The 21,188-nt window shown below is 41.0% G+C and overlaps 1 long non-coding RNA gene across 2 annotated transcripts in view; it reads left to right on the top strand.

Moving 5' to 3' along the window:
• LOC104657951 overlaps nucleotides 1–21,188 on the top strand; it is a 208,348-nt gene that overhangs the window by 145,339 nt on the left and 41,821 nt on the right. Inside the window, exon 1 of one of the 2 annotated variants that reach the window (XR_747365.1) lies at nucleotides 20,304–20,411. The exons of the other annotated variant lie outside the window; for it this stretch is intronic. This is a non-coding gene — a long non-coding RNA (uncharacterized LOC104657951). Of the gene's footprint in view, nucleotides 1–20,303; nucleotides 20,412–21,188 lie in introns of those variants that run through there. 2 annotated transcript variants of the gene reach the window in all.

Genomic DNA, 21,188 nt, shown 5'->3' with positions numbered 1-21,188 from the left:
GAGATTATAGCTATGCAAGCCATTGGAGGATTTGAAGACAGACTGTATTGGTTCCTTTTCACACTGCTATAAAGAACTACCCGAGACTGGGTAATTTACAAAGAAAAGAGGTTTAATTGATTCACAGTTTCACATGGCTCGGAGGCCTCAGGAAACTTACAATCACGGCCAAAGGCGAAGGAGAAGCAAGGCACATCTTATATAGCAGTAGGCGAGAGATGGGGAAGGGAACTGCCTGGCACTTTATTTTTTTTTTTTTAATTTTTTTATTGTACTTTAAGTTCTAGGGTACATGTGCATAACGTGCAGGTTTGTTACATATGTGTATTTGTGCCATGTCGGTGTGCTGCACCCATCAACTCGTCAGCACCCATCAATTCATCATTTATATCATGTATAACTCCCCAATGCAATCCCTCCCTCCTCCCCGCTCCCCATGATAGGCCCCAGTGTGTGATGTTCCCCTTCCTGAGTCCAAGTGATCTCATTGTTCAGTTCCCACCTATGAGTGAGAACATGCGGTGTTTGGTTTTCTGTTCTTGTGATAGTTTGCTAAGAATGATGGTTTCCAGCTGCATCCATGTCCCTACAAAGGACGCAAACTCCTCCTTTTTTATGGCTGCATAGTATTCCATGGTGTATATGTGCCACATTTTCTTAATCCAGTCTGTCACAGATGGACATCTGGGTTGATTCCAAGTCTTTGCTATTGTGAATAGTGCCGCAATAAACATACGTGTGCATGTGTCTTTGTAGTAGAATAATTTATAATCCTTTGGGTATATACCCAGTAGTGGGATGGCTGGGTCATATGGTACATGTAGTTCTAGATCCTTGAGGAATTGCCATACTGTTTTCCATAATGGTTGAACTAGTTTACAATCCCACCAACAGTGTAAAAGTGTTCCTATTTCTCCACATCCTCTCCAACACCTGTTGTTTCCTGACTTCTTAATGATTGCCATTCTAACTGGTGTGAGATGGTATCTCATTGTGGTTTTGATTTGCATTTCTCTGATGGCGAGTGATGATGAGCATTTTTTCATGTGTCTGTTGGCTGTATGAATGTCTTCTTTTGAGAAATGTCTGTTCATATCCTTTCCCCACTTTTTGATGGGGTTGTTTGTTTTTTTCTTGTAAATTTGTTTGAGTTCTTTGTAGATTCTGGATATAAGCCCTTTGTCAGATGAGTAGGTTGCAAAAATTTTTTCCCATTCTGTAGGTTGCCTGTTCACTCTGATGGTAGTTTCTTTTGCTGTGCAGAAGCTCTTTAGTTTAATTAGATCCCATTTGTCAATTTTGGCTTTTGCTGCCGTTGATAAGCAACTTCAGCAAAGTCTCAGGATACAAAATTAATGTGCAAAAATCACAAGCATTCTTATACACCAGTAACAGACAAGCAGAGAGCCAAATCAGGAATGAACTTCCATTCACAATTGCTTCAAAGAGAATAAAATGCCTAGGAATCCAACTTACAAGGGATGTAAAGGACCTCTTCAAGGAGAACTACAAACCACTGCTCAGTGAAATCAAAGAGGACACAAACAAATGGAAAAACATACCATGCTCATGGATAGGAAGAATCAATATCGTGAAAATGGCCATACTGCCCAAGGTTATTTATAGATTCAATGCCATCCCCATCAAGCTACCAATGAGTTTCTTCACAGAATTGGAAAAAACTGCTTTAAAGTTCATATGGAACCAAAAAAGAGCCTGCATTGCCAAGACAATCCTAAGTCAAAAGGACAAAGCTGGAGGCGTCACGCTACCTGACTTCAAACTATACTACAAGGCTACAGTAACCAAAACAGCATGGTACTGGTACCAAAACAGAGATATAGACCAATGGAACAGAACAGAGTCCTCAGAAATAATACCACACATCTACAGCCATCTGATCTTTGACAAACCTGAGAGAAACAAGAAATGGGGAAAGGATTCCCTATTCAATAAATGTTGCTGGGAAAATTGGCTAGCCATAAGTAGAAAGCTGAAACTGGATCCTTTCCTTACCCCTTATACGAAGATTAATTCAAGATGGATTAGAGACTTAAATGTTAGACCTAATACCATAAAAACCCTAGAAGAAAATCTAGGTAGTACCATTCAGGACATAGGCATGGGCAAGGACTTCATGTCTGCCTGGCACTTTAAAATCATCAGTTCTCATAAGAACTCACTCACGGCCGGGCGCAGTGGTTCAAGCCTGTAATCCCAGCACTTTGGGAGGCCGAGACGGGCGGATCACGAGGTCAGGAGATTGAGACCATCCTGGCTAACACGGCGAAACCCCGTCTCTACTAAAAAAAAATACAAAAAACTAGCTGGGCGCGGTGGCGGGCGCCTGTAGTCCCAGCTACTCGGGAGGCTGAGGCAGGAGAATGGCGTAAACCCGGGAGGCGGAGCTTGCAGTGAGCTGAGATCTGGCCACTGCACCGCAGCCTGGGCGACAGAGCGAGACTCCGTCTCAAAAAAAAAAAAAAAAAAAGAACTCACTCACTATCACAAGAACATGATGTGGGAAACTGCTCCAACTATCTCCTACCAGCTCCCTCCCTTTACACATGGGGACTACAATTCGAGATGTGATTTGGGTAGGGACACAGAGACAAACCATATCAAGGACAAATTTCCCTACAGAAAAATATGGTGAGGTGGTCAAGCCAGAGAAATCCTGTGTTGAGTTTCTAGCTGTTAGCCATTTGTATTTGCAGGCTGGTGGACCTGGAAAACATTGGTTCTACAAACATGCCAAAGCTCATGTGGTTATGGAGAAGCCTCAAGGTAGATATCTGAAAGATTGCACTTATTACACAGATGCAGTCACTTCTTACAAGTGTAGTCACTCCTTTGCTAGAGCTCCTTCAAGATCTTTGGCTCATTTTTTGTAGTGTCTCCATCAAACATAAATGTTCACCATTCCTTGAGTTTTTGGAAACAAGTTTACTGAATAAGGTATTTGATTAGATTATTATTTTCTTTTTTTCCTTCTACTTTTTGGTAAATAAAATTTTACTGATACACAGCCATGCACATTCATTTACATATCTTCTGTGGCGGCTTTCAATTACAACAGCAGGTTGAGTAGTTGGGGTAGTTATCATATGACTTACAGAGCCTAAGATATTAACTGTCTGATTCTTTACAGAAAAAGCTAGTTGATTCTTGCTTTAGGGCTATATGCTATCTATGTTGTACCTTCTCCCCCTTCTCCTTCTCCTCTTGTTCCTCCCCCTTTTCCTCCCCTCTTCCTTCTCCTCTGTCTTCTTCTCTTCCTTCTCCTTGTCCTCCTCCCCTTTCTCCTTCTCCTTCTCCTTTCCTCCTCCTCCTCCTCTTTCTTCTTCTTCTTCTTCCTCTTCTTCTTCTTCTCTCTTCTTCTTCTTCTTCTCTCTTCTTTCTTCTTCTTCTTGTCTTCTTCTTCTTCTTCTCCTTCTCCTTCTCCTTCTCCTTCTCCTTCTCCTTCTCCTTCTCCTTCTCCTTCTCCTTCTCCTTCTCCTTCTCCTTCTCCTTCTCCTTCTTCTTCTTCTTCTTCTTCTTCTTCTTCTTCTTCTTCTTCTTCTTCTTCTTCTTCTTCTTCTTTCTTCTTCTTCTCCTCCTCCTCCTCCTCCTTCTTCTTCCCACCTTATTTTTCCTCTTGTTCTCCCAATCTCTCCTGCTCCTCTTCTTTTCCATCTTCATCTCCATCTTTCTCTCCCTCTCCTTCTTCTTCACCTTTCTCTCTCCCTTCCTTCCTTGCTGACATCTTTTCTCTCTCTCTCTCTCATCATCTTTCTCTTTTTTTACAATCCGTTAAAAAGGGAAGAAGAAATCTTAGCTCTAGGGCCCTACAGAGGCTTCTGACGATAGTCTGCAGCCCCTGCTCTAATCTACAGCATTGATTCAAATTGTGTTATTTAAGACTGTTTTCATGCAATTAATATAAAACCCAGCCCAAAATTGCTTAAGCAAAGGGGAAAGGGGAGCTTATTGCCTTATGTCAATAAAGAATCTGGAAGAATCTTTAATTTCAGGTGGAGCTTACCCCAGAGGTTTACAACTTTATCCCCAGGGGCTTCATATCTCTATGCTTCTCTCAGCTCTGCCCTCTTCAGTGAGTGGGCTTTGTCCTCACCTGGCTCCCCTCATTGCTGCAGAAATGTCTGTCATATTTCCAACCACCACATCCTTTTACATATCATCCAAAGAAAACTCTCCCAATAGCTGTCTTGGAAAGTGAAAAACCTTCTTTCTTAAGGGCTTCCAACAAACATCTCCCATTTTATTGGCTCATATTGAGTGAACTGCCCATCTCTGAACCAATAACTGTAACCTGGAAATGGACTTCTCTTACTATCCTAAGATAATTTCACCTAAATATTTTGGGCTATGGAAAAGGACTGGTTGTCCCAATGGAAATATAGACTACTATTATACAAAGAGTGCTCCAGGAAGCAGTAACGTCAGTATCACCAGAGAGAAATGCAGACTCTCAGGTCCTACTCCATGCCTACTGAACCAGAAGCTGTGTTTTCACAAGACCCCCAAGTGACTCATCTGCACATTCATGTTTGAGAAGCACTGATTACTCTTACTAAGAAAGGGGAACGAGTGCTGAGCAGAAGCAACAGGTAACTGCTACAGAAATTTCCTTGTGATGGTGTTAAATTGATTTTGACAGCATTTTTCATAGAGAAGATTACAAAATGATTTGAGCAGTTATCATTTATCAGTTTGAATGTTTTCGGTGACAAATAGGAAACCTCCAACTCAACAGTCTTAATGAATAAGGAAAAAATATCTTACAAACAAAATGTTACACAGTAGAGTAGCTCTCAGGTTTGTTAATTATTTTTAAAACCTTTCCTTGAAGATTCCCAGTGGGCTTCTTCTCACATTTCATTGGCCAGGACTGGCATCCCTGCCCACTTCTAAGCCTGTTTCTACCAAAGGAAGTCTGCATCACTGGCTTGGGCAATTCAGAATGTACCTGTGACTCATGAGAAGGAGAGGACACCCAACCAAATCTGGTCCCCATCAGCGAGGAAGAAGGGCCATGGATACCCAGGGACCAGCCACAGCATCTTTGGTATATTCGTGAAATTTCCTAAGATTGCTACTATTTATGCCAATAATTATTCTAGGATGCTTAATTTCTTTTTCATTTCCTATCATTTTATAGCCCTACCTTAAAATAAATAACTTCATTTGTTTATGTATTGTTTAACACGAAGCAGGAAAAATTTTTAGTGAGAAAAGGAAAATAGGCAAACAGTAGGAAAGAGTTTCCATAGTCTGACTTCTGATTGAGTGTGACAAAAGACAACATAAATAAAAAAGACACTTGACAGAATCCTTTACAAAAGAGATCTTATTTGTTTTGTGTTTGGGCAGCACAGCCTCCTTTTCTGAAGCCTGTAGCTGGGGGTCAGACTGTCTGTATCCAACAGGATCACTAAAATATTTGGCATTGTGCTACTTAAGCCTGGGGGTACACATTTAAATTGTCATATTTGGTCTGCCTCACGATGACATTCTTCTGCAAGCAAAGAAAAAAAATGGAGTATGTGGTTGTTGTGAAAGAATAAAACGAGATACACTTGCCCGTCGCACAGGGAAGTTGGGGGTTTCTTAACACTTAGACTTGTTTTCCTTCATTAAGGCTAAATACCAAATTCATTCTCAGTTTCCTGAGAACAAGGCCCAGTGCTGGGGTGAATTAGAAGGCAGTTAATTATGCCCAATGCTGTGTCAATCCCCTATTGAAGATGTAAGTGCTTGCAAGGAAAGGGTGGACAATCCGGAGCCCCCCAGGGGCTGCAGCCTGTGAATGGATGGCCTCTCTTCAGGACTCTGTTTAATAAGGGGGCTCTGCAGCAACCCTGGGCCCCCTGCCTTGTGACCCGCCAGTCTGTTGTGGTAGGGGGCAGTGGGTGGTTTTGCGCTGGCTTTATTTGGTTGTTGAATGGATGGTTTCCTCATGATTTCCTTTGTTCCCATTTTATTAGCAATCTTCCCGTGCAGACGAGTTTTGGACAAGTGTGGATGCTGGAAGGAGTTCTATTAAGGATTTCACAGGCTTCAAAATGGTCACGCTGGCACTTCACCAGTCTCCAGTAGGTTTTACCCTTAAGGCCTGGTTGTTTTTGCACATTCTTCTTGGATTTTACAACAGTAAGAGCATTTACCATAAATGAGGTTCACATAGCTGCCAAGACCTGTGTCAGGCCCTTTAGTGCAACAGCTCATTCAGTGCTTTCAGCCACCCTTTGCCATGGGTAATATTATTTCCATTTACTGCATGAACAACTGAAATTCAGAGAGGCTGTGACTTGCTCATGGTCACACAGCAAGTAGATGATAGATCTACAGGTAAAACACAGCTTTAATTTACACTGAAGACTGTGCTCTTTAAGGCCCAAGGGTGAGAGGACCCTTGGCTTCACCCTGTTATTTGGTTTTATTTATAACACATTTGCAGCCTCCTAAGGAAGAAAGGCATTGGAGGCAGAGCAGAGCCCAGGATCGGAGGCTAAAGGTTTGGAAACCACAGGCTCATGGACTGTCCTTTGGACTGTACTAGTGAAAAACCAGGAAACATGAACTTCACTTGGGTGCTCCAGGCCCTCAAATTATCATTTGGGGTGGGTCTCTGCTTCTCCAGGATGGAGACCTTTCTTTGTTTATTGCTGTATTCCCAGAAACGAAAAGTGCCTAGCAAATATACAAAAAGCACTGTATTAGTCAGGGTTCTCCAGAATTAACAAGATCTCTCTCTCTCTCTCTCTCTCTCTCTCTCTCTCTCTCTCTGTCTGTCTACATGCACACACACACACCATATATATATATATGAAGATATTTATCATAAGATATTGGCTCTTGAGATTACGGAGACTGAGAAGTCTCATGATCTACAATCTACCTTCGGCAAGTTGGAGACTCAGGAGAACCAGCAGTATAGCTCAGAGGCCTGAGGTTCAGAGAACTGATGGGATAGATTCCAGTCTAGATCTGAAGGCCTGAAACGCAGAAACACCAAGGGCAGGCAGGAGACGATGTCCTAACTAACTCAAGCAGCTAGGCAGGGTTAATTTAATCTCCCCCCACCGCCCCCCTCCCCGCTCCTTCTGTTGTTCTACTCAGGCACTCAGCTGATTGGATGAAGCCCACTCACACTGGGGACGGCCGTCTGTTGTACTCAGTCCACCATGTCAAATGCTCATCCCTTTCAAAAAACCCCCACACACTGAAGGTGAGACACACCCAGAAACAGTATTTAACCAGTTATCTGGGCATCCCATGAGCCAGTCAAGTTGACACATAAAATTAAACACCTCAAGCACCAAATGCATCTGAATGGATGGAGAGGAGTGGTGGGGAGTACAGTAAAGGAGCAGGTTCCACTTATTTCTTTATTTAAAAAAAACCCAGAGCATATTATTTTTAATTTGCAGTTCAAATTTTAAATTATTGCTGTGTGACATTGGACTAGCTACTAATCATCTCTGAGTTTTAAAGATAATAATATCTGTCATGTGGTTTTATTGGGAGGATTGAATGAAATGAGACAAGGAGTATAGAGTTTAGCATAATTTCTGAATGAGGCAGGATTTTGATAAATGATGCTTATTGTCATCATCATCATAGTATTTTTGCTAATATTGGGAATAGTAATGTCAGGTCTCTTTCTAACAGAATGAGGGGCTTGGCTGTCTAGACAGTTGTGTTTCATGACTCTCAGAAAAGGAGTTTCTTGTCACTTGCTCACATTGCTCTGCAGGAAATGGGCCTGGAATCCTGGCCATGGTGGGCAGGGTATCTATGGATTTCTATTTTCCACACCAATTGCATATTTCACAAGTCTGTTTCCTGGTGGCTGACTGCCCTCCCATTCCTGACCTACCGGAACCATCATCATTTCAAGAAACAAACATAGGAATATTCCCCTTCCAGGTAAGATAGAGCCTAACCAGCATTTTCCCCAAATGAGTATTTTAAAACTAGAGATTTGTATGGCTCATTTAGAACCATTTTACCAGAAAAGGCAGCCGCAGGGAAAAAGACTTAAAAGGACATGTGAAAGATGGACTCAGCTTGTCTTCGTGGTAACAGAAATATTGCTATTATTAATATCATGCACTTAAAGAGTGCTGCTTTCCCAAGGAGCTCAAAGCATTGCACATATATTATCTTATTTCCCCTTGCCGTATGCAAGGGAGGCAAAAGACAGAAATAGGCAATCTTCAGAAAAAAAAAAAAAAAAAACACTGTTTACTGAAGTACCTTTGGGTTGGACTGGAACCAGGTCAAATCATCCCCGTGTGGTAGGGAGAGAGATAACGAATCATATTCCTGGGAGCGCCTGACCTCCTGTTGCACTTTGCTGAACGCTGGGGGAGGTACACCAGTGGGAGGTGAGAATGTCCCTTGAGTGAGTGACCTGCACCGACACCTCGGGGAGAGACACTATGCTATGAGTCTCCGGACTTTTCAGCTGCCTTCTGAATTCACAGGTGGTCTGGGGGTCCCACTTCCACTTGGAACTGCACACCCTTCTGAATGAGAGACAGGTCAGTGCCTGCCCCGTGGCATTTTGTTGATCTGACGTCTTGGCTTCTGATCTTGGGTGTTCATGCAATTCTCCAGGTAGAGTCAGGAGTGTTCCCCATTACCAAAACCTTGCCCTCTGAAGGATATTGGACACATTTAGCGTTAGGTAGTAGAAGAGGCACTGGATTGGGCTCTCCTGTTGCATCAGCAAGGGAAGATTCAATACAGTGTCACACACCTAAGAAGCAGTCCGCGAGTTCAGGCATTTATTTCACGGTCTACACCCTCGGCCAGAATCTACTGCACACATGTCACACTCATGTTTACTCTGAGTGAAATTTGTCTCAACAGAGAGCTAGCAGTGAAGGACTTCAAGCCCACATTAGATAAATGCTATGCTGTGTCTGAATTGGAGCCTGATGGGGTCATCTTTCTGATTTATAGGTGGTGGGAACTTCTGAGGAAGTGAGAGGCTTTGAGGACAAGAAGGACCACTCCAAAGGCTCCCTTGGGACTGTGTGGGGGAGAAAGCTTTACATGTCAGAATCTGATAGACTTGCTCTTCCAATTCCAGATCCACTGTGTACTTATCCGTAGGTTCTTGGAAAGCTCTTTACATAGTCTGAGTCTCTGCTTCCTCATCTGTAAAACTAACATCATAACCTATATGAGGGTGCAGTTTTGAGGTTTTAAGACACATGACGGGTTCTTCCTCCTGAAGGGGAACTCAGATAAGACTGTGGGAAACATATACCAGCTTGAAAAACCTTACTTTTCTGTTTTGCTTCTAGGTTTAGGTAGCTTAGAGCCCTCGGTATTTCCAGGAATGGTAAAATTGAATACATCCCTTTGGGAAAACTCCAGGAAAATGCTGGCATTTCATAACTATTTACTGTGAGAACATTTGTTCATTTGTTTAGTTGGTCAGTGAGAGAACAAATCCTTAGTAAACTTGTTGGGCACTGGGCTAAATATTACAGATAACATGATGGAAAAAGACCCAATCCCTGCCCTCAAGGAGTGGCAGCTGTTGTATTTGGTTGATTTTCCCCCCAGCTGATGATATTAAAACCCCATGTGGCCTGAGTAGAGTTGCTGAAAGAGCAGTGAAAGGAAACAGCAAATGCTCCTCTGAGTTTACATAGCCCTGGGAGTTGGCAATTCCAACCACAATTACAGTCTTTTCTGTCAAGGTTGACCTTTAAGGAGATTGCCTCAATTATAAAAGGTCAACATCTCCTGGTTCTGGCACAAGCAAGTCCTGAGCTCGGTAATAAAATATAGCCAAATAAGCCCATGGAGGTCTCTTACCTCTGCCATCCAGCAATGGCCTGTGGCTGTTAGACTTCTTTGGAACATAGTGGTCATGTAGCTGTCAGATACAAGGTGTGTGCTGGGAAATTTGTATTTACATCTTAATGTCAGTCAGCCTGTGGACTTTTAAATTAGCAATTCAAAATTTGCTTTTATAGCTAATCATTACTCCTAAACGAATCCATTTCAAGGATTATGCACTTCTCCATACAAAAGTTAAGTTATGTGAGTTAAGGCTATAGTATGTAACCTGGACTCATTCCTCCAGGTATGAGGGCAAGTGGGCAAGAACATGCTGTATAAGTTCCTGCTTTTCATCTTACTGCCTTGACACTTCTGGATTCAAACTCCAAAAAGATAAATTACATCTTTTGATGTAATCTGTAAGGATAATAGTGACTCTTGACCTCATTGTAATGCCCTGCTGTGAAGCTCTCCATTTTCGTGGACTGCAAGACTCCATCATTCCAGACCCAAGGAGTAGAAGACAGACCAGGTAGAATATTTTCTTCACAGGGACAAGACGAAGAAGAGTTCATAGAGAACAGTGAGCTGGGTCAGACTCATGGTGAGTCTGTGGAACTGACTTCCCACCTGCACAGTTTCTTCTGTGCACCAAATGCAGCTCTATGTTAGCATCAACTCCACAGAGATGTCCTGTGTGTCACCAGACAGGAAAACTGGTTTATTGGGCCAGTGGCACAGAATCAAGCTGGGGACTAACTTTTCTTAATTTTTAAAATTTCATTTTAATTAAGTATTGATTTATTTATTGATATAGGGTCTGGCTCAGTAGCCCAGGCTAGAAGTGCGGTGGCATGATCTCAGCTCACTGCAACCTCTGTCTCCTGGGCTCAAGCGATCCTGCACTTTTTCACATAGCTTAGATTTCCTCATCAGGGGACTGGAATTTCCAACTCTTGTGCCCTTGATATTTGAGTTGTTTTTTAAGCTCTAGTTTTCAGTCACTGGAAGATCTTTTGATAAAATACTATTATCGCACTTCTTTGCTTACTCTTAGAATAATGCTGATAGCAGGACACTTTCTGATATGGTGGTTAGATGTTTGCATTGGCTTTTGGATAGTATGTCAGTTGTTAAAATTTGGACTTTTCATAACATAGAAAAGAGCTTCTCACTTCTGGGCCACAAGGTTTATGGATGAATTGAAATTTCTATAATTATATCCGAACAATTTTAGGCATACACATTTTTTCTGGGGTAAAAGAGCTGATGTTCTTATCAGACACTCAAAGCAGTCAGTGACCTAGAATAAATGAAAAACCACCAATCTAAACAAGGTTTCCTTAACTTCGGTAGCTGGTAGGTCAGTGGGAGAGATTAAAGGTCAATTAAAGTAGGGAAGGTCTGTCTGCAGTAAAAAAAGGTGATTCTCAGACCCCTAGAAAGTGTGAGTATTGTCATCATGGGCCTGGAGCCTGGTTCACATGGAATGTATTTTGGCTTTTGTGCCTGTATTCTGGCTTCACAATAGACATCATTCCATCGCTCTGTGAAGAGTCTTTTATGGAAACGTCTTGTCCAGAGAAGCACCTTACTTACTTCATTACACATTAATTATAATTTCATGGGCTTCTTATTGCCAAAAAGTAGGAAAGCCTTGCCAATATGAATTGCATTGCATTCTGGCAAGGTGCAGTTTTACTTTTACGGTATCAGAGGAACACCATTTCTGTACCCAGTTTTCTGTGTAAATAGTAATGGAAAGTAAAAAGCATAAAACCAATGAGGAGAACTATTAGAACCCAAATCATACAACAAAGGCTATGGAGAGAAGAAATGATTCATAAAACGAAAGAGAAGTATTTAAACCCTTCCTAAGTAATAAACTCAGAGAGATTAGAAAATATATTCACAAAACAAGATTCAAATGCCATAAAAAGACACTGAGAGAACAAGAAAAATGAAAAAGCCTCTGCTGATTAAGATATAATTGCCAAAAGGAACCAAAAAATCAGTAAAAGAATTAAAGTCTATGGTATTTCTGAGAAAACAGAAGAAAAAGATAGAAATGGGGGAAAAAATGCAAAAAAAGGTAAGAGACATAGGGCAAGGAAACATCCAGGGAGTGCATATTGGATTAATAAGCTTCTTAGAAAGAAAGAATTAAGAAAACAAAGGGAAGTAAATAATCAACAGAAAATGTTATTTCCTCAAAGCCGCAATACTGGCACCATCCAATGGAAAAGACTTAAGAAGTGCTGATTCCAAATAATAGAAAGAACCCTTCTCTAGACATAGTCTTGTGAATTCAGCACATCAGGGATAAAGAGAAGACCTGTAAATCTTTCAGAAATTATTTTCCGAAATCCCCACAAAGGAAAAAGAATGCAACTGGCATCAGTTTTTCCAAAAAGCAAGGTTAGAAGCTAGAAGACAATGAAACAAGAAACTTCAAATTTGATGGAAAATGATATTCAAGCTCAAAGTTTATGTCCACCCAAGTGGGAGTTCAGAATAGAAAGGCTTTTGGACAGTAAGTATTTAGAAAATGTACATCTCATTACTGATTAGTTTGAAATATCAGGTTGAAAAAAGTGGAGGAAAAGGGGCAGTTGAGCAGCTGCCAGAGAGAGTTGCCAAAATTAGGCCACAGCTTTAGACCCGTGGGACACCACTCCCACCTCCATGGAAGGCTGAACATGCAGTTTGTCTCACGGTTGCCACTGGCTTTGGGCACTGGACACCCTAATACCACTGTCTTGGGGTCTACATAACTTCATCACTCTGGCCACTGCCATCAACCCTACCAGCCAGACTTAACACTTCATGGTGCCCACTTCTTTGAGTCATTAGTTCTTGATTTAAAGTCTTGAGTAGCAAAATTTGATAGGCAAATTCTAGGTAACTTGTTCATGGCCTAGATGCAAAGGATATCAGCGAAGTAGACTGGGGCATTTTGAGCTTTCAATAGAGGAACTTGGGCTTTGACTCCAAAAGACACACCCTGTGGAAAATTCCCCTACATAAAAAGAGAGTTTGGGTTCTGAGTATAAAAATATTTACAAAGTCTTTGCAAGATAGCTTGGACATGTTTGGTGATATGTTCAAGGCAAAAGCACAAACTGAAATAAAAAAAATTAGAAACTCCAAGGAAAACAAAAGAAGGAGAGTAATGGTCCAACTGTGAAGCAAAGTCAAATGTAAATTGATTTTATAGAATTAATTGAGTATAATGGGAAAGCATGCTTTTAGCTTTGATGCTAGAAACTTTTCCTACCAAAGACTCAAGGATCCCAAGGTGAGACCTACAAAGAAGAGGTAATCCTGGCATGCTGTTCAATACAGCAATGAACAGCATTTACATGAGCATGATAATGTAAACAGGTTTAGGTTTTTGTTTCCAATGTTTACCATCAGTTTATACGAAGTACATTTGCTTGTGATTGCAGAACGGAATGTAAACAACTTTGACAATGCTAATGGATGGGTGACAGGGAGGCATGTAGAGGGTGGAAGGAGAAAAGGTACAGGAAAAGGTAGGATACAAATACATTCATCCTACATTTAAGCCTACATTTGCATGGAGTTGGTTTTTTGTTGTGATTTGTTTTCTATTTTCGTATTGGTACTGCCTGAATTTCAGTTTTAGAAGATATCAGCAAAGATCTGCAACAGAAAACTGTATTTTCAAACTAAGCTCCTTACTTTGACAGAAGTTGTTGAGTTCCATAATTAATTCTTGTCTGTAGATCAATGGATTGCATAAAGGTAGATCAACCTTGACAAGATGGAACAAATACAATCATTAGTGAAGTCCTAACAATGCAGAACAATTGGCTGTGAATTTAGGTCAGTTTGTTTGCCTTGAAACACTTTTACTCTATACTATTTCATACTTGACCAGTCCTTACTGTGTGTTTGACATGTTTTGTAATTGTTTTGTAGGCAATTTGGAAACTCTAATATAAAAATTATGTATGTATTTAAGAGATGTGAATGTGCAGAATATGGACAGCATAGTTAACTAGAGGTTTTAACATAATACAGGAAACAAGGGCATAAGTATAGTAAGATTTTGGAATAGTATCCATGGTTAGAATATGGGAGTTGAATGTGCAGGGAGGAGAAGAAGTCTGCTAAAGTATGGGAGTGGAGCAGCACTGTGTTTCCAGAAGACAAGAAAATCGGGATCTGGAGTCAGTATTTCACAGTTCCTTCACAGTGGGAACTTCAGATTTGGCAGGCAATGTCACAGGCCCAAGAAGGGGACCTCTTTACGCAGACAGGGTGGTACCTGCATTTTTAATCATCAAAAACTCGACTTCCAACAGACTAGGTTTTTGGGTTACTCCCTCATTTCCATGGATCATTTCTTGTGGCTGTAAGAAAGATACAGCAGCATAGGCATATTTTATTTCCTTGGAAGTATGTACACTTGTCCTCTTTTCTGGGGTTTCCTTTATATTCAGCAGGGTGAGAGACTTAGGGAGAACTCTAGGTTTGCCTGGTAAGGAATTTACTCCTCTTGCCAATTAGAAAGCACAAAAGAATCCAGTTTCTATAAGCTTCCCAAGAGATGCATGTTTATGAGTAAAATGCTTTCTATTACTCCTTCACCTAATGTGTCCTCTTTTCTTCAATGTTAGGTTCAGAATTCTTTTTAAAAATTATTATTATTATTATTATTTGAGACAGAGTCTCGCTCTGTTGCCCAGGCTGGAGTGCAGTGGTGCAACCCCAACTCACTGCAACCTCTGCCTCCTGCGTTCAAGTGATTGTTGTGCCTCAGTCTCCTGAGTAGTTGGGATTACAGACGTGTGCCACCATGCCTGGCTAATTTTTGTATTTTTAGTAGAGATGGGGTTTCTTCATGTTGGCCAGGCTGGTCTCAAACTCCTGGCTTCAAGCGATCTGCCTGCTTCGGCTTCCCAAAGTGCTGGGGTTACAGGAGTGAGCCACTGTGCATGGCCTTAGGTTCAGGATTCTTAACAATTTTTGTAAATATTTGAGAAGAATCTCTGAAGACAAATGCTAAGCTTGACGGATAGTTCCAGTGCCTCCAGCTTTAATCTTGTTGCATTCAGGTGAGCACACATTCCCTTGGCCATGAGTTAGGCAGCCATACCCAAAAACAGTCAGGTTAATTTCATACACTCCTGGTCATAATTTTAGTCATCAAAAGACTGTCCTTTATGTTTTTCAAGATTTCTTCTGAAACCTTTGACGAAGGATGCCTCTTAGTTTCTGTTGTTAATGCAGGATAGATCAAAACATTTGCTCATTCTTATTTGTGAAAAAGGTCATCACTATTACTGCTTCTCACCATACCCTTGACCTCCACCCCATTTGGCCCTTTTTGATTATAGTGTACATGACTTGCCAAGAACAGAGTTCTTGGGCTGTCTAAACTGAACTCTTGATCTTTGTCTTCACTGTCCTTTCATCTGTCTTCTGCTCGTGAAGACATCTTCATCTTTCCAAATGCTGATGCCAGGAACTTGGAGCATTCCTTGATCTCTATTTTTTCATCACTCACTCTGTACAATCTCTTCCAAGTTCTATAGATTTTATTTTGAGTCCATCCACTATCTAAGTCTATATTCCCTCGAGACTAAGCCACCTACATCTCTTTCCCAAACACCAAAAATAGCCTCACTAGTTTCTTGCTTTCTTTCTTGGGCCCTTGTAGTCTATTCTGCACATGAGTTTTAGAGTAATCATTTTTGGAAACAAAACAAAACAAAACAAAACACAGTTGTCATCCTGTCACTGTTGAGCTTCAAATCTTTCAGTTGGCAGTCAGTATACTTAAAGTACACATTTCTTGACATGGTTTGCAGCAGTTTTTGATGCAGGCCTTGCCTCCAACTCCAACCTCATCTTGGCCCATCCTCCTCCTGACCCCAAGCCCTTTGCTTATATCAGCCTCCTTCCATTTAGTTGAATGTGGCCAAGCTCTTTTTTACTTTGAGGCCACCACACACCTAAACAGTTCTTTCTCTCAGTCTTCACCCAGATGATTCCTTCCTGCCTTTCAAATCTTCCTTTCATTACCACTTCCTTAAAAACATTCCCTGTGATTTCCAAGGTATACAAGACCCTCTGGTCATACTACTTCCGCCACAGAATTTATCACACTTTGAACTGACAGGTTATTGTGTGTGCACGTATGTATATTTTGTCTAACATCTATCTTCCCAGTCAAGCATGTGTTCCATACAAAAGGGGACTTTATCTCATTTATTTTTCTATTCCCGATAGAATACCTAGCATGTGGTAACTGCAGAAAAAATTGTTGAGTGTTTGAGTGAATGGAGCTTAGCCTATTGAGGGACAATTACTGTATCGTTAGAGCTCTCAAATACGTGGTCCTGAGTTTTGAGTACTCAACTGAGAAGCCACATAAAAATTTGAGGTTTGATTTGACATTAGTGAGGACAAGGGCGAACCCTACTGCAAACATGCAGAAAAGAAGGGACATGGGCCAATGGGATTGAGGAAAGGCAGAAGTAAGAAAGGATAAAGAAGAGGCCAGGCTAGACTTGCATTTGTCACATCTGTGAACAGCTGCTTGCCTTTAGAGCTGTGTTCTTCTATACAACTGTAGTATGAGTCACGTATATGACTTTATATTTTCTAACAGCCACATTATACAATAAAAAACTAATGAAATTGATTTTAACAAATTATTTTAATTTATTCAATATTACAAATGATTACTATTTTAACAGTGTAATCAATATAGAAAATTAACCAGATAGTTTACATTCTTTTTTCATATAAGTCTTTGAGATCTGCTCTGTACTTTACACCCACAGCCCATCTCAATTTAGATCAGCCATATGTCAAGCACTCAATAATCACAATTGGCAGGCTGACGACTACCATATTGGACAGAGCAGGCTTATAGGTTCTTTCTTACATTAGTCTACTTGGTTGCTATGACAAAATACCATAGACTGGGTGGCTTAAGCAACAGACAATTCTTCTCACAGTTAGGGAGGCTGGGTAGCACAAGATGAGGGTACCAGTACAGCTGAATTCTTGGTAGGGACCCGCTTCCTGGCATACAGACTGCCACGTCTAGTTGTGACTTGGCATGGCAGAAAGAGAGAGAGAACTCTGGTACCTTCCTCTTGTTATAAGGACATTACTCCCATCATGGGGGCCCCATCCTTGTGACCTCATCTAAAGCTAATTATTTCCAACCACCTTAACATTCAGGATTAGGGCTTCAACATAGGAATTTGGACATTTGGTCCATAACTCCTAAAAGGTTTATTGGCACTGACCATGAGCTTGCCCTGATTTTCTCCTAGTGGGATATTATCATGATTCCTTGCAACTTTAATCCTCCTCCAGGCTGAGGGTAGTGGGTAAAGCTCACATGTAAAAGAGGAAGCTTTTGTGCGGCTCCAGATCAAAGAACTACAATGGAATGTTCAGGAGGCTGATTGTACTTAGAACTTTAAACAATCAGAACTTTCAGGAAACAAATGAGATGCTCTCTCTTGCACTTTTTGTCATTAGAAGGGCCAAGTAGCAGCTGATGTGCACTTGGGCCAGGATTCGATAATTCAATGAAGACTTCTATCAGACAATCCCTGAAGTCCCTTTGAATCATGAGGTTCTATAATTGAATTAAACTTGAAACATTCCTCCAACAAAACATACTATTTTTCTTTCTTTTCTTGACCTTCATTTAGAAAGTATTAGCAAATGCTTTAGAAAGTATTTTATTTTCAGAGCAAACAAGTTTTCATCTATAGCTACACATACATAGAGAATTGGAGAACGTAGGCAACTACTCCAATAATTTTAGAGAAAAAATAGTGAAAACATTTGAGGCAAGGGATATCCCTTTAACCGCTTGTTTCCAGACTGCAGTTTTGTTAGTATGAACTAGGCCTGCATGAGTTTTTTCCCTCCAAAGCATATCAGACTCATTTACAATCTGTATAATGTATGTTAGAGATGGCAGCTTATTTTAATTTTTATTTTATTGTTACTATTATTATTTTTAGAGACAAGGTCTCGCTCTGTTGCCCAGGTTGTAGTGCAATGGCACAAACATAGCACACTGCAACCTCAAACTCCTCGGCTCAAGCAATCCTCCCACCTCAGCCTCCTGAGTAGTTAGGACTACAGGCCCTTGTCACCACACCCAGTTAAGCAGCTTGTTTTTAAAATGAAATCATAATTACACAATTGTATATGAAATTACATAATATTTACAAATAGACCAATTTTCTATACTGCATAATGCAGTCAACCTGGTAAATACTGACTTACTATAGCAATGTCTCATATTGTTAAATCTGTACATTTTACTTTCTGTTTGTTGCCAGGAATGGCTTTGTGAGGTCTAAGCCTGTTGGATGCTAAGCTCTTGCCTTCCTAATTCTGAGAAGACAGAACTCAGTCCAGCTAGACAAATAGTAATTCTACTGCTTTTAACCCAGGAGACAAAATATTAACATTTTTTTTTTTGAAAATAGAAGAATACAAAGAAGTTGATAATATGGAGAAGAGTGAATTTTGCAATCATAAGCAGTCCATATTTTTATTTGCTTTTTTAAAGGACTAAGGGTTAAAGTTGTTTCTAGAAATCTGCAAATTTTTTTTTTCCTTTTTTTTTTTTTTTTTTTTTTTTTTTTTTTTTTTTTTTTTTGAGACAGAGTCTCGCTCTGTCACCCAGGCTGGAGTGCAGTGGCGCAATCTCAGCTCACTGCAAGTTTCACCTCCTGGGTTCACGCCATTCTCCTGCCTCAGTCTCCTGAGTAGCTGGGACTACAGGTGTGTGCCACCACACCCCGCTAATTTTTTGTATTTTTTAGTAGAGACGGCGTTTCGTTTCACCGTGTTAGCCAGGATGGTCTCTATCTCCTGACCTTGTGATCCGCCCACCTTGGCCTCCCAAAGTGCTGGGATTACAGGTATGAGCCACCACGCAGGGCCAAATTTTTTATATTATTTTCAGTGTGCAAGTGCTTCCTGTAATTGTGGAGAGTCTATTAACTCTATCAACTCAGACATATTCTCCATGTGTTCCTCAATCCTTATGCCCTGACTCCTGCCCCATATGCACACACTGCCCCCCCCACAGGTGTGTCTTCCTGTGTGCACACACACTCACATATACACAAATACGCAGCAATAGGAGTCTACTCTGTTAAGTTAGAAAATTTGCTCTCTCTGTTCTCAGGTGAGGTAACAGAACGCCTTTGTTCTTTTTATATCTTCCTAAGTTCTTTGTATCGTTATCAGTTACCAGAGTCCTCTAAGACTAAGTTCAAAGCCTTTAGCTCTATGCCCAAAGAGTAGTTTAAAGCCATGGAAGAATCTATCCTTGTCTTATTTAGAAAGGATTTCTCTCAGATGAAAATGGAGGGCTCTTTCAATCTTTAGCTTTATTGTTTAATACACTCACTCATGCATGCAAGCATTGATTCATCCAGTAAATGTTATTTCTGCACACCTACTTTATGCCAGCCTATGAGGAGAGTAAACCCCATACTATGTCCTTACTTAGCTCACAAAGAAGCAAGGGATACATTCATCAAAACACTAACTTCATGACAACATGACAAATTAGGTAGTGGACAAGTGTGCTCAGTGTCAGGGGTGGGCGTGCTGAAGAGGGAGTGATGAGCTCTGCCTGCCTCCCAGAAGAGATGGTATTTGAGCCAGGCCTTCAGGAATGCTGTGCACTTCTAGAACTTGGCAGAGGGTGAGGGGCTGCAGCCTAGGAGAGGAAACAAAGAAGGAAAGCACAGAGAATGTGTGGGAGCGACAGGTGGTATGAAGTGACTGGAGTTGAACTCAAGGTTGCAAAAGCCAAGAGTGGGCAGGTTGTGAGGAGCATAAGGGCTGGGTCTGTCCTGGGAATTTGCCTACTTCTTTCTTGACCTTCAGGATATTTTTAAATTCTAAGTATAAAGACGGAGATTAGATTGTCTTCTGCAATGTTGGATTAGAAAATATGAGAAACAATCAGGCTACATTTTGGTGGTGGTGGCCACAATAATGACGACCTCCTCCTCCTCCTCCTCTTCTTCCTTCTCCTCCTCCTCCTCTTCCTCTTTCTCCTTTTCCTCCTCCTCCTTCTCTTTCCTCTGCTTCTTCTTCCCCTACTCCTTCTTCTTCTCCTCAATTATCTTCCTCCTCCTTGTGCTCCTTCTCCTGTTATAAAATAGTAGGAATGCATGATTTTGTTGTAATTTTGCAAACAATGGTGCATAGAATGCCTGGGGAAATTTAGGTGCCACTTTGTACTAGTTTTCTATTCAGAAACAAGATGCAGTTATCTCATACACATAAAATGTTAATGAGTTGAGGCTCTGTGCCCACTGTGAACTACCCATGGCCTGGATCTGCTGTGGAGAACTCTGGAGATTGCTGGGTAGAATGTCAGAATTCAAGTGACCTCAAAGCCCTATTGTGACCAAATGGCTCTTGGTATGAATAGGGATGTTCACACTCACGCCTGTGACCACAGACAAAGTAGCCAGCCCACCATCCCTAGATGATTTTGCAGTCTTTGCACACCAGAGTGGCCATTGGCTTGTTTTCCTCTGGACTAAGCCTGCAGATCCTATGAGTGAGTAGGAAAATCTAATGTGAAAATATGTGCCTTGCACAGGTTGTGATATCCAAATAGTTACCACAGGGGAAAATGACTAATTAACCTTGTTGATTCTGGAGAGCCAGTACTTAGATCCTAAGAGCCAAGACCACGTTAGTTTGCCAGGCAGGTTAGACTAATCAGAGTTGGCCAGGATATTTTGCGCATTCAGACACAGTCTGGATCCCCACAATAGTTCCTTGGCCTGACTTTCGATAAGCACTCCCTGTACATAGGGTTATTTCTGAACCTCCGTTGTTGACCTAAGCAGGTTACTACTCCAGCCTCTAAAGGACCAGTGCAGCAGACATCCAGCCTTGCAAGCTCACAGTCATAAACATTTTTCTGAGCTCACATAAGCCCATCCCAGAAACACCTTCATGCATTTCATAAAAGGATGTAAAGGATCAATGAATTGAATTTTGGCAAACCTAAGCTTCTTATACTTTAACTATTTTCTCTAAACTCTGTCTCAGCTTTCTGCATTCATCTATGACGACTCTTCATCTATCATCAGATTTCTCATTATTGATCCCCACTCCACCCCTACCACTCAAACAAGTTTGTTACTTTCTCTGTATTGGCTCAGTCAGCTTCTTTTTTCTTACCTAAATTTATCTCCCTCCAGCTCTTGAGCTCTGGCTTACTTTTTGTATTCTCCATAACACTTTCCCCAGTAACCTCTAGAAATATCTTCCCTTTTTTCATTTGCATTTTAGTAAATATTTATTGAATGTATATTTTATGTCATTATTAT

The sequence above is a fragment of the Rhinopithecus roxellana genome, chromosome 5 (genome assembly GCF_007565055.1).
Source record: "Rhinopithecus roxellana isolate Shanxi Qingling chromosome 5, ASM756505v1, whole genome shotgun sequence".
NCBI lineage: Eukaryota > Metazoa > Chordata > Mammalia > Primates > Cercopithecidae > Rhinopithecus > Rhinopithecus roxellana.
This window is presented reverse-complemented; position numbering and strand designations above follow the sequence as displayed.